This window comes from Epinephelus lanceolatus, chromosome 4, assembly GCF_041903045.1.
Source record: "Epinephelus lanceolatus isolate andai-2023 chromosome 4, ASM4190304v1, whole genome shotgun sequence".
NCBI classification, from domain to species: Eukaryota; Metazoa; Chordata; class Actinopteri; order Perciformes; family Serranidae; genus Epinephelus; species Epinephelus lanceolatus.
In genome coordinates, this window is record NC_135737.1 from 19,130,563 (window position 1) to 19,145,166 (window position 14,604).

The 14,604-nt window shown below is 40.9% G+C and overlaps 1 pseudogene; it reads right to left on the reverse strand.

The window, feature by feature from the left end:
• Positions 1-8,052: 8,052 nt before the first annotated feature.
• On the reverse strand, positions 8,053-10,915 carry LOC117259180 (odorant receptor 131-2 pseudogene; annotated as a pseudogene).
• Positions 10,916-14,604: the final 3,689 nt, after the last annotated feature.

Here is a 14,604-nt window from a genome sequence, read left to right on the forward strand (position 1 = left end):
TATTTATGTGCTTTACTAAATTTACACAAGCACTACGAGCGGTCAGGAGCAGGAGTAGATTTTGTTAGTAGCTACGAAAAGATCGGAGCTACTAAAATATTGATGAATGCGGACATGCACGTAAATTTCCGTCTGCGAACTGTTTACACACAAATTCCTTCTGCTCACGTTTCATGAATGAGACCCAATGTCTTCTCATGACTTTGGTTATCCCCTGTATTTTCCTGCAGCACCACCAGCAGGTTGACATTTTTGTTTTTCATTAAGATGTCACAACAGTCTGCTTCTCTCCCTCACCTACTCCTGGTAAATTTCCACTCACCTGCACTCTGACTGCCAGCCCACACCCATCTCTTCAAGGCAACTCTGCTCACCTGCTCAACTCAGCCTGCCACCTCATCAGCCCAACTCCACTCACCTGCTTTCAGTCACTGACTGGCTTAGTATAAAGACCCCTGCTCTCCACACACTCACTGCCAGATTGTTCTTCAACCTCATGCAAGACATTCCAGCACTTACTCTTGATTTCCCAGAACCGACCCTGCTTGTTCTCGACATGTCTACATCATCTGTTTCCCGGCAAACTCATCAGCCTTCTGTCCCTGACCATGAGTTCTGCCTCAGCGTCTCTGGTTTCCGTCTGCCTGTAGCTGTGTGGTGTTTTCCTGCCACAACGTTTTAAAATGAGCGTTCCCACCTGCTGTCAGTCGCCTGCTGTGAGACACCACACATTGCCTTGTGTGCGTGTCCTTCTCTTACTTACCTGTCGGCTCATTCCCTGGACCCTGAACCCTGAACCCAGAGACTGTGTAGGGGCTCTGCGTCTGAAGAATTATCTGTCAGCTCATGTTCATGTTACCTTGTATATAATAAAAGTCATTACCAATTGTCTGCCTGCCTCAGAGTGCTGCATTTGGGTACAATCACACCCGTGACATAAAATATCTCAACAACTATTGACTAAATATCCCTTATATGTAGTATGGACATCCATGGTCTCCAAAGGATGAATTGTAAAGACATTTTCCCCCTGACTGATGTGAAAAACCTTTTACTCTCGTCACTGTTCATTTTGATGAAAAATAAAAAAAACTTGATGATTGTACTGGAATTAATGTCTAATACAACACAAGTGTGACATCAGAGAACATCTTGGTGCAGCATGTCTACATGGACGCAGCCATACCAAAACAATGAGTCAGCTTTATACAGTGTATCACATTTGTCTGAAACATGTGTACCACTTGGTCCAATCCATTTAACATTAGAGTCTGAACATCTACAAGGTCTTCATCTTACAGCGTCTTAACCTTTTAACACCAGGGAGCCTCTTACTCCTGTCATGCAGACAGTGAAGAACTCTGAGGCCTTTCAAAATACCAATCCATGACCATGGATACATTCATACAATTTAATGAAGATTCTTGAAGATCCACATATTTATCTGAACCCAACAGCGACAAAAAAGTAGTAGTAGTAGGATTTAAGAAACAGGCTAAATGACATGTAGTAGGGAGTAGTCTCTTGTACAGTAGGTGGTGGTATGCACCTGGAAGTTGTTTGCGAGCCGCCAGTAAATTGAGAGAAGAAGAGCCGTGTTTACAGAGAGTGTTCTTCGAGTACGTGGTACGCAACGGGCATTGCTGAACACATAACAGTTTTAACAGATGTATCTACAAAGACTTAGTTGTACTTTCGATGTCATGGCGGATAAAGAAGGAGCACCATCTAAAAGAAAAAGAACAGAAGAAGGCTAAACGGGACAGTGATAGGGCTCGAGCCCAAACGCACGTAAACCTCGGTCGGGCATTCACCAAGTGGAGAGAGCTGAGAGATTTTAAAGGTTTTAAAACTGATCCCGAGTTGTCCCTTTTCCTAATCAACAGGTATGTCATTTTTGTTTTTATTTAGAGAATATACTGCAACTTGTTAGACGTTGTTTCACTTCAATGTATGATGGCATGGAAGTTATAAGCAAGCTAAATGTAACGTTAGCTGATGTGAACCGCTTTTGTCTAGTAACGTTACAACAAACGCCACAAAATTATCTGTGACTGTGACCATGAACACAAATATACAGCAGGCAGTTGTCCTCAGTTTATAAGAAATTCAGAGCTACACCAGAACATTTATGATTTTCCTCTTGCTCTCCAAAATAAATGCATGTGGTAATTGCCGGTTGCAGTTGAGATTTTACGACACCAGGCTGTGGGTGTCATACCGCTTCGACCAAAGGGGGGCACTATAATCAACGAAAATGTAAAGTCCCGCACAGCTGCTTTAATACCTGCAAAACTAATGACATTCCCATCAGCTTCAACTGTTTATGACTAAGATGGTAAACCTTATATGTGCTTAATATCAACATGCTAGCATCTTCATTGTAAGCATCTTATCATGCTGATTTGGCCTGGAGACTTAGTCTTCATTCTATAATGTGTAGTTTTGGTGATGGTTGCAGAGTTGTTCATTAAACTGGACATTTAAATACAATTTGATCAAACAGTGTCAAAAATAATCAAATCTAATCTAATACAAGCATGTTGATATAGTTTTTGATACCAATATTGAATCCTTACAGAAACTGCAAGACAAGTCAATAGTTTTCCAAGTATGAAAAGCTTTTTTTACCTGTTGAGTCATCCATCTCCACTCAGAGCCAAAAACAACAGAGGATAGTTTAAATAATTAATGAAGCAATGAACTCTTAATGAGTTTCACAGGAGTTTATTTGCCTGAAGAGAATAGTGATGATCGGCTCATTAGCATCACTGCTCTGTTTGGAGTCTAAATCCACATGGAGAAAAACAAACCATGTCTGCCACCATCACCATCATATTCCCACAAGACGCCTCAGTGTTAGCTGCTGCTATGTGAACAGACCAGACAACAACAGTGCAAACTTTGCAAAACAAACTCACATAGACAAATGATCCTGTGAAGTTGTGAAAAGTTCTTCAAAGCAGCACTTCAGGCGAAGTGACTTTTACTTTCATGTCTAAATGGGTGGTTTAGATAATATGGCTTGGTCAGCTTTATTGTTGATTGTCCTGTTAAACAGTATTTGAACTCAATTTGTATCCTCAACCTAACGATTAATGAACACCAGTTGACAAACAAGTTGACCTTTGACCCTTTGTATGGAAAATGTCATCACTCAGCCATTTTATCCAATTAGTCATTTGTGTGAAATTTGTCGTGATTAGCGTATGAATTCTTGAGTTATGGCCTTAAATCTGTTTTTTTGAGGTCACAGTTATCTTTGACCTTTTACCACCAAATTCTAATCAGTTAATCATTGAATTCAAGTGGATATCACAGGTACACCGGGTGGAGCCCGAAGTGGAGCCCTGTCATAACATAACATTGACCCCGCCACACTGATCCTGACTCGTTAAAGGTTAGTCGCTGCAGCCCACCTACTTCTTTATCATTACATCATAATTGGAAACTGAACGTCCAGTTCACCTGCTATCCTCTTGACTAAAAGTCTCAAAGTTCCAGAGGGTTACCAACTGATCACTCACTATTTTACCTATAATTAGTCTTAATTTTTGAAGGGAAGGGAATTGGCAGTAACACCAGAGGCGCCAAGCACCAGCTACTGGTTGACAGAGCAATCGCCCGAGACTTCAAGAGCAGGGAGACCAACCTGTGTACCACCTGGATTGACTACAAGAAAGCCTATGACTCAATGCTACACACATGGGTACTGGAATGCATTCCAGGGGAGGTATTACTAGCACAATGTACGTAAATTTACTTTGAGTCTGTTCAAAGAGGACCTTTTAATCTTACTATATAATGATGAAAACTCTGTCTGTGGGTGCGTCTGTCTGTGTCTCTGTTCCACGTTTTTCTCCTGACTGACTTGGTCAATCCATGTGAAATTTGGCACAGTGGTAGAGGGTCATGGGAGGATGCCAATGAAGCAATGTTACATCAGTTGGCCAAAGGGGTCGCTATAGCAACCGATTGAAATTGCAAACTTTGAATGGGCATATCTCATGCCCTGTATGTTGTAGAGATATGAAACCTTGCCCAGAGATGCCTCTCCTCATGAGGATCAAATTTGCCTCAAGAACCAATAACTTCTGGTATGTAGATTTTCCACTATTTTGAATTTTTTGAAAAACACTTAAAATCGATCTCTTCCTAGGAAGTTTGACCGATCTGCATGAAACTCGGTGAACATAATCTAGGGACCAATATCTAAAGTTCCCTCTTGGCAAAAGTTGGAAAACTTACTAAAACTGAGCTTCTATAAGGCAATGAATATTGCAGAGGGCGTGGCTCATCACATAAAGGTGTATAACATCTCAAGGGTTTCACCGATCACCACGCAACCTTGTAGGCATATGACCACACATAATCTCGGGGGACCCCTCCATTATTGACCCGATCAAACACAATGGGGGCGCTAGAGAGCTAATTTCTTATCTAGGCCTAACCGCCATTTCGATTTTTACTAAACTTAGAAGATATGTAGAACAGGACGCCTCAAGGTGGCTGGAGAAATTTAACTCAAATTGGCAACTGGGTGGCGCTATAACAACAGAAAAATGCTTAAAAATGGCTAAAATGCGACCAATCGCTGTGGCTCCCCCTGTGGTCGAATGTTGATTTGTTTTCTAATTTTTGGTATGTCTAAGTCATGGTATGGTATGCTGTACATAATCATGTGACAGAATGACACACTGACAGTTTGTCAGTGTGTCATTCTGTCAGTCCCATGTTTTTCTACTCACTGACGTGGTCAATCTATGTGAAACTGCACATAGGCATTGAGGATTGGCATAGGTAGAAGGTGACAAAGCTACCAATGGGTATGGACTAGCTCTTATATAATGTTGGAGAGTGGGGTACAAAGAGTTCGAACAGTAACATGAGTCCCCAGACCCTCCACAGATAATATATCTTTTCAAGTTATTTAAAAACATAAACAGGCACCCACATACATATATTATTTGAAAGTCTGACCCCGAAGTGTCTGCTTAGAAAATTTCTGGCCCTTTAGATGATGACCCCTGCTCTACAGCAAGGGTGTCCAATCTGTCCTGCTCACCATCAAGTGTCAGTCAAAACTGACACTTGATGGTGGGGCCACGGGCCTAGAGAAAACATCTGTTGTAGTTACCTGTATTGTAAGGATGCAAAATACTACTTTTCCCTTAATTAAAAATTGGGCACATGATCTGTATTGTGCACCTTGTGAAATCTGAACCTGTGACCATAGGTGTAGGATTGGGTAGGGACGGTAGGGACACGTCCCTACCACTATTCAGCCCCTTCTGTATTGTCCCTACCAGTATAAACACTGGCTGTCGGCGTCCGCTCAATATGGTACACAAAGGGTTAATAATCGTTGGTGTCTACCATATGTCCCGCCTCTAACCTCGTATTGCTCATCGATTGGCTCTACCGTTATTTTGGTAATGTGTGATTGGTCCTCCCCAGCGCCGCTCTCTCTACTGACTTTGTGGGTGCGCGTTACCGTACAGTTCTAGGCAGTTTGTGGGGGAACGACACATACACGCACGTCACTGTTAGCGCTCCACACTGGAGCAACGAGTGTGAACGCGCACCAGTGATCTGTGACTGTCAATGGTCCTGATATGTCGCACGCACAGCGTACATTTCAAATTCGCATTCTACAAACAAACACGTGCAGATTTCGCGGCTGAAAAATGAAACGCCAGCAGGCCAAGCACCAACAACAGTAGTTGATGAACTGGATGGAAAGGAAGAAAACAGATGTGAGTTGGTTGGTTCAGTAAATAAGCTAAAAAAATCATATTTTCTGCCAACACCTGTTGATGTTAGGCTAACTGAATGGCATTCCTTGGCAACTCCTTGCTAGATAATGAGATGCTAACGAGCTAATACTAGCTGAGCTAAGTTTGGCAACTATTAGATCAATATTATATGCCAGAGAACATGAAATTCCACTTCACATGCTCCATCAGCAATCATAGATGTCATGTAACTTAGTGATGACACAGTTCACATTAATGTTTGTAGTAAGATGACATGATAGAAACAGTCTGAATAAATAAAGTGTAAACGCTATAATAATAGCTCCTTCAGTGACAGTGTTCAGCATCCATGGTGTGTGAGGGAGAGACTTAGGAGAATAGAGATCCACTGCTCCCAGTAAAAACACCAACACTGAGTCATATTTATGTAATAGATTGGGTGTAAGTGCAACATTTTGCACACAGTTGTATTATAATGATTTTGGAGCATTAACATTTTTGTTGATTTATTTTATTTATGTTTAACATGATGAAGCTGACTAACCTGTGTTGACATTATGGCTGTTCTTTACCCTATACATTCAGATGTTGTTTAATGAATTACACAATTGTAAAACATACAGTATGTTTTCCTCAGGCTACAACAGTCAAAATATATGACTGCTGCATCTCAAATTGTCCCACTGTTCACATGTCTTGCATCAATATATTGTTTGTCAGATGACAAGTAGTAGAGAGACTGGAGGAGATAGAGGAGAGACAGGAGCCTCACAGGTGAGATTGGATCATGAAGGATATATGTTGACAGTGAGATTCAGCATTGTGACTAGGGGTAAGTAAAAATATTGATTCATGCATAATATATGTTTTTACCCGATATCAATATCAATTCGGATCACTATTACCAACCCAACTGCAGACCGCGGGCTGATACTGAAGTTACGCCCCTTCGGAGTATACTGTTATTTGATTGGTGGACAGTACCATACTGCCATGTGATTGGTTGACAGGATTCACTGGGGGTAATACTACTGGCCTGATGGCACCAGGGTTTGGGTAGTAGCAGCAGCCACTGGAGATATACCATGGCAACAATAACTACTTTCTGTTAAATACATAATTACACACTGTAGTCAGTACATATTATATCACTCTTATGCTACGTCCCAATTGCTCCCCTTAGCACTAGCCCTTGAAACTATCACTCCCCTTGGTTGGGAAACAATAAAAACTTTCTGTAACTTCATCCTCATACTCTCTCCACAGTAGTCAGTATACGACCACCACTTGTAGACCCCAAACTTTACGGAAATGTAAGACAAAAAGCGGCCATTTGTATTCCAGCATACTTTGACTTTGATAAGCTCAAACACACCCTCCCCCTCTATCTCTCTTTCTCAATATGTGTAGTTAAAAAATAAAACTGACAATAAAATGCACTTAATGGTTTTAATTTCACAGTAATATAAAATATAAAATAAATATAAATATAAATATTAAAACAAAATATATTTGTTTTAATCATGTCATTTACCAATGGAGAATAGTTTACTCAAACTAAATCAATAAAACTAGATCTAAGCCAGCCGAGGTGTCCTCCGTGTGGTAAGTAGTGACGAGAACTGTGATACTATTTATAATTATGTGGGAAATGTTCAAGAAAGGTAATGGATCTGATTGTTATGTCGTTTATAATAATGATTAGTGCAGCAGTTCAGTCACACACAGCCAAGGAGTGAAAAGAGAAAGAAATCTGATTTGTATCACATCTTTTGTCTAACCGTTTTATTTGCTGGTGGTGCTTCTCTGTCCAGTAGTTACTAAAAAGTTTATGATAATTGAATAACATTAGAGATAACATTAGAGAATACATTAACCAAGACATTCTTGTATTTAGTGTAGATATCTAAATATGCATTATAAAGCAGTGATCAGTTTCGCATGATGTGAGATTGCATTAAACACTCATCAATGTACAGGTCGCCGCCATGGAGCACTTTTATGTCCCTACCACTGTGGAAATCAAACCTACGCCCTTGCCTTTGACTAACACATAATAGTGCTAAGAGTGTACAGACAGACTAGTGGCTCTGTGAGGCTGAACCTGGGCAGTGTAGTGCTTCAAGGTAATGCTAATGTAAGCATGCTAGCCTGCTCACAATGGCAAGTTATCATCCCGATGCCATAATGATTACCAGGGACATCTCAGTTCATTGTGTTAGTATTATGAATCCCCCCAATGGCACGACGAACACAAGTAGTTTTCTACTGGTTTAATGAAGCCATCCAATCTCCATCACACCGTGAAAACTGTACACAAATAACACAATTGACACAATTAGTTATAATAAAATAAAGTAAATTAGTTGTCTCTTGTCTTGTCCGACAACTAACTTATAAACTTTGTAAATAGCCAAATAACCGCGAGGTCATCTGACATTACATCAATCAAACTCTTCATGTCAGGAAAGAAGAAGCAGAAGTACGTAAAAGGAAAAGAAAGTGAAAGTACGTCTCCAAACAACGCAAGACCAGGCTTGTAGACCATGTACATAGGAATAATCAAATTAATCAAATAATGTGTCACTCAATAAAACTACTATGAAAATACAATCATGTCTCCAATTCTTAATATGAAATGCAAACATGTAAATATGTAAATGTAAATAACTATGAATTAAATGTTTATATGAACCAATCATGGAATCAATTATGCATTAATGAACTATATCAATGAGCTGTATGCACCATCATGGATACATTTACAAGTATGCTAGCATTTGCTAATTAGCACTAGCTAATGCTGATGTGTCGATAGTTGTGGAAGTGTTCAGTCATAAACCAAAGTACTAATCATGTTTAAATTTTGAACGGACGATGGCACCAGATGAAAAGTGAATGATGGCCAAAGTTGTTGTCACAAAAAAAGCTACACCCCAGGCTGTTTTACAACGCCGTCTCAAAAGCACACAGACAGAGGCAACTAGGACCTAAACATCATTTTATTCGATTTTCTCTTTGTCAGCAAAAACAACAAAATGTTAAAGAAGGGGAAGAAGGTCAAAATGCACTCAGTCTAGTAAGGGGTGCAGCAGATTCTCTGTGCTGGGGAAAGTAATGGTTTCTGATGACATTGGTTTTGACAAAAATCCAAGATGCATGAGTGACCCAATGCACTGGGGCTCCTTCCACGAGTCGAAGGCCATTAGTCTTGGCACTCTTTTAATTTTACACAGCTACACTAGTAATATTATCAGCTAAATTTACTTAAAGGATCAAAAGTAAATGTAGTCATTGTGCAGAAAAATGGTCCCTGTCAGTGTTTTACCATCATACAGAATGTTTTAAATTAAAAGGTACATTAATGTGTGTATTATATTTGTGCTGATATTAACTTCTTTATACACTGTTGTGTTGTTTAATCTACAGCAATGCATCTTTTAGTTCCATACTTGAGTAAATGTACTACAAATTTTCTGTAAGTTCTCCAAAATGGTAAGAGGGGTGCAGTGGTGTGAGTGGATAAATGTTAATAGGGTTTTCTCTTAATACATTTTTAGTTAAGCATATATTTTAGTTTGTAAAGGATGTAAGGAAAAAAAAAAAAAAAGGTAAGTATGTGGCATATGATTTATTTCCTGTAATACATTGTCCACTTTATCCAGTATGTCAAATTTGTTTCCACCAAACAGTCTGGACCAAGGGTTACACACTATGCTTTTTTCTCCTCTATGGATGTGTGATTCTGAATGACCTGGGATACACTGTTCAAGGCTTAGTGAATGTAATGTTACTTTAAGTTTTTAGAATATCTCATTGTGTCATTGCACACGTGCTGTGCCAAAAGCTTTTTTTTTAAGATCATATTTGTGTTGTAATAAAGCTGTATATTCCAATGAGGACAACTGAAGCTCACTCATCTAAGGGAAGACTGATCAGAAGTACACGAGTTTAAATATAACAAGGGCCTATACGCAATAGTACATCTAACTTAACATGAAGGGCAAAGAAAACCTGAAAGTAGTCACCTCATATGAACAATGACGCAAGAATACAAAAGCACAACAGTGTTGAGCTTGAATTGTTGCTTAAACAGTAATGTAATCACAGTAAGGATTATAAGAATAAACTAGTCATAAAGAAAACACGTGGGTTAATTGTAACATGCACAGCAGAATTTCTGGTGCTTTTTATTTAATAAATACATTTCTCTGTTCAGAAATAATTAATCTACCTTTCCAAATGCTTGCTGTACATAAACCAAAGCAGACATTTTTAATAGCATGAAAAAACTTTTCATCCCTGAGGCCATAAATGAGAGGACTCAGACATCTTGGAGCAAGACTAAACATTATGTAGTTAAAATACCTGACAGTATTAAAAAACCTGACATTAATCTGAGGTAGAGCAGCTTCTATGAATGGATACCACAGCTGGATGAGACAGAGCAGCAGCTGGAAAGCATGAAGAATTACTGTTCTGAGCCCTTTCCATGTTGACTTTTTATTCTCTCCTGATGCAGTTTTAGCTACTTTCAGTATTTTAACATAGGAGAATACAATCATAATACACATAATCAAGAAGTACAACTGATTTACAGTTGACCAAAGATGTTTCTGCCACCTGTGCACAAGAAATATCTGAACAGAACATACACTGTGTTGTTCATAAAAGCTAAGAGAGACTGATGCAAAGAAAGCAGAGAGGACAACAATACAGGGTACAGAGCTGAGGCCATGAATTATTAGAATGCAGTTCACAGTGCTGTGACGGGAGCATAACTGTCCATGGTGCAGGGGCATGCATATGGCCACATAGCGCTCCAGGGTCATTGCTGTCAGAGTAACTGGTGTGATTATAACATACAGAATTAAAAGAATAGAGATGATGACGCATAACCAAACATGCATGGGAATTTGAAAATAGTGTAAGATGATAAGGACATCAGACATGAGTAATATAAAGCTATCAGACAGTAGTGTAACTGCAAACAAGATGTAGCGTGTAGTTGTGTAGAAACACTCCTTTTGAAAAAAGGTTAAGATGAGCAAAAAGTTGATGCAAAGAAAAATCATCACCAGGAGCTGCACAATAATGATCTGGTGACTGTACTGCAGCTGTAAAGACTCACCACCAATCAGTGAGCTGTTATCTGACATTTATATTTTTTTTTTAGTTTTTTTTTTAAACAAAGCCTTTGAGGAACTGCCAAAATTCTATAAAAGTTTTGTGATTAAATATGTGTCAATAAAAATGGACTTCCCTGAGATGTAAAGATGAATATTACCCATCAAAATCCTCCATGCTGTTCAAATCCTATACTATGTCTTCTGTGGAGCTTACTGCAGCCCTCTGAGAGAGAGGAGCTATGCACAGTGACTTTAAAGACAAGAACATCCCAAAATGAGGCCAAGTGAAATTGTGGTCACCAGTTTCATCATCGTCACTTCCTGTTAGTCCTCCTCATTAGCTATCCATAGTTGAGAGACAGGAAGACTGCTACTGTGTATTTCTTATGGTTTCATTGTTTGTACTATTTTTTTTAATTTATTGTACGGTGTTCTTGAGTGTGAGAAAGGCGCCTTTAAATAAATGCATTATTAGTCTACACGCGTTTTGTGGACTTGAGAAGGCTTTCAACTGCATCCCTCGGGGAGGCTTGTGGTGGGGACTGTGGGATTATGGGGTACCGGAGTCACTGCTACGAGCCATTCTGTCCCTGTATGACTAAAGTGAGAGCTGCATCCGCATACTCGGCATAAAGTATAACACGTTCTCGGTGGATGCACCTTTGCACCGATCCTGTTGGTGGTCGATGAACATAACCTCAAGGCAAAGCCGGGGGGAGGAAGGGGTCCGGTTTGGGGACGTCAGAATTGCATTCCTGCTTTTTGCAGATGATGTGGTTCTGTTGACTTCATCACACCGTGACTTCCAGCATGCACTGGGACAGTTTGCAGCCGAGTGTGAAGCAGTCTGGATGTTAGTTAGCACCTCCACATCTGAGGCCATGATTCTCTGCCAGAAACCAGTGGATTGCCCCATCCATGTTGTGAGAAAGTTACTGCCTCAAGCAAGGGAGTTCAAGTATCTCAAGGTCTTGTTCATGAGTGAGGGGAGAATGGAGCGTGAGATAGATCAGTGGTTTAGTGCGGCTTCTGCAGTGATGCAGGCAGTGCACCAAACTGTCATGGTGTAGAGGGAGCTACTGTAAGCTGGAAGGCGAAGCTTTCGATTTACTTGTCCATCTACATCCCAACCCTTATCTATGGTCATGAGCTTGGGTAGTGACTGAAAGAATGATACAAGCGGTCGAAATGAGTTTCCTCCATGGGATGGCTGCGCTCAGCCATAGAGATAGGGTAAGGAGCTCGGACAACCGCAGGGAGGTCGGAGTAGAGCTCCTGCTCCTTTGAGTCAAAAGGGGACAGTTGAGGTGATTCTGGCATCTGATTAAGATGCCTCCTGGGCGCCTGTTGTTGGAGGTGTTCTGGGCAAATCCCACTGTTAGGAGGCCCCCATTTTAAAAAAATTGGACACCCCCGTCTTTTACATGGTGTGTGTCTTAAACAGTGGGCCATCACCCTGGGTTTGGGTGTTCTAACACACATAATAACCTGCTGCTGTGTGTTGCTCTTCTTAAGTACAGTAAACGTCATGCAGCGAACATTAAGCCCTCTTCCATCTTTAGTTGAGCTGATATGCCACCTGAATGTGTCAATACAGGATATAGTAAAATATATTTTGCATTTTGTTTCGCCATACTGGCAGCATGGCTCAAGGAATGGCAGTGTTGATTTGTTGGTAGGTGTGTCGGTTAGTCGGTTCACCACTTTTGTCCACACTGAAATACCTCAGAGTTTATTGGTTGGATTTGCCTAGACGTACAGACAATATCTTCTAATAAATTTGGTGTCCCCCTGACTTTTTCTCTAGCTCCACAAGCAGATTGTGTCACAGTTTTGCATTCCTGGTCACTGCTCTTTTTAGCATGAACAATCATTTAGCCCTCAGTCAGTAATTTTCCTCTCACACTGCCACTCCACAACTCCTACCTGCTAATCAATCACCTGTCTATACATTTTGTGCTCCTGTCTGTCCGGCATGCCCACCTCATAAAGCCAACTCAGTTCACCCGTTCATCATTACTTCCAGCCAGCACATATGCCTCTCAGTCAGTTGTTGCCAGATGGTTCTTCGCCACTCATGCAAGATTTTCCAGCTCTTTATTCCTGAGTGATTTCACGTTGCCGAATGTATTGACTGTCACCTTCTGGAGGTGAAGGGTTAGGAGTTAGTTTGTTGTGGTTCTACTTAAAGTTATCTGTCAGCGCGAGGAATAAAGCAGATGGGGAATCCACAGAGGAGTGCACAGTGTTTTGAAGTAAGAATACTACATTTGGTGATGATGGTAATATGATGGGACATCATCTTGTGCACGGCCAACCAGCAAAGTAACAGCCTGATGTTTAATCTCGAGAGGAAGACAAAGAAGAGGACAATGGAGTTTACTCTTTAAAATGGCGGTATGATAGCCTGCAGTAGCCCTTTCTGTTGTGTCGTCAGAATTAGCTTATATCAGCATCCGCTGGCAGAGGTGGGTAAATAGTTTTAAACTCTAATTAAATGCATCAGAAGTTTGTGATGCCGCACAGTAAAGAGCTTTGCTGCTGCACTTAACAGCTGCCAGAGTGCAGAATGTCTTTTCCACACTTGGTGACACGAGAAAAGATTAAGAGTATGGACTGGCATTGACCAAATTGAAAACATAATTCATGCCTCAGAAAAACATTCCCTATGAGAGACATTTGTTTAGACAAGGACAACAAGCACAAGGAGAGTCCGTAGACAGTTTTGTGAGCAGACTGAAGAAGCTAGCAGCTACATGTGAGTTTGGTGATAACAAAAACGATTTTATATGTGACCAAGTTATTGACAAGTACACAAACTGGAAAACTTGTCACTAGTTACCTTGCGGAGATGCATAAAACTGGTGACTGGAGTAAATGTGATACAGCTTATGAGATTGCCAAAACTGAGCTCTCCACTGTCGGGGAAATAGTGCTGAGAGGTTCTCACCAGGGGCGGAAATCCCGGGGGGGACAGGGGGGACATGACTCCCCCTTCAGTAAAGCTGTACCCCCCTAGAATCATTTAAGACACAATTAATAATTTTTGAACAATGCAGTAGTATTTATTAAAAGCACAATGTAAGTGGTGCTCATTATAATCGCGCAATAATGTGCTATTTAAATCTTAAAAGATTTAGTCCCCCCCCCCATTCCTAGTAGAGGTATATCCCACACTCTTTCCAACGGGCGGTGTTGCTTGGCAGCAGTAGCGTGTGGCTGGAACCGCTGCTCACATCGCGCATCGCAGGGTAAGATGTTTACTCACACAGACAGAGTTTAACTTACACAAGTTACAACACATCCCATTTACTGTTACAACAAGCCCCAGGCCCAGGCTGATAATATAAACTGTCTGCAACATTTCTCCTGCATTGTTCAAAAGCTCAGAGTTTAGTGATAGAGAGGACAGGAGAGAAAGAAGAGGGAGAGGACAGGACAAGAGCAGTCAGTGGCGGAGCAATGGGTACCTGTCTGTAGGCTCTCCACCTGTCAGTGAGACAAACATGAAAGACGTGCAGTCTAACTGACAAGGAGCGGTCATTACGAGCGACTATTACACACGGTTGTGGCGGAGCGGCTCGTATGGGTACCTGTCTGTAGGCTCTCCTCCTGTCAGTGAGACAAACATCAAAGACGTGCAGACGAGGAGCAGTCATTGCGCGCGACTATTACGCACGGTTGTGGCGGAGCTGCTTGTATGGGTACCTGTCTGTAGG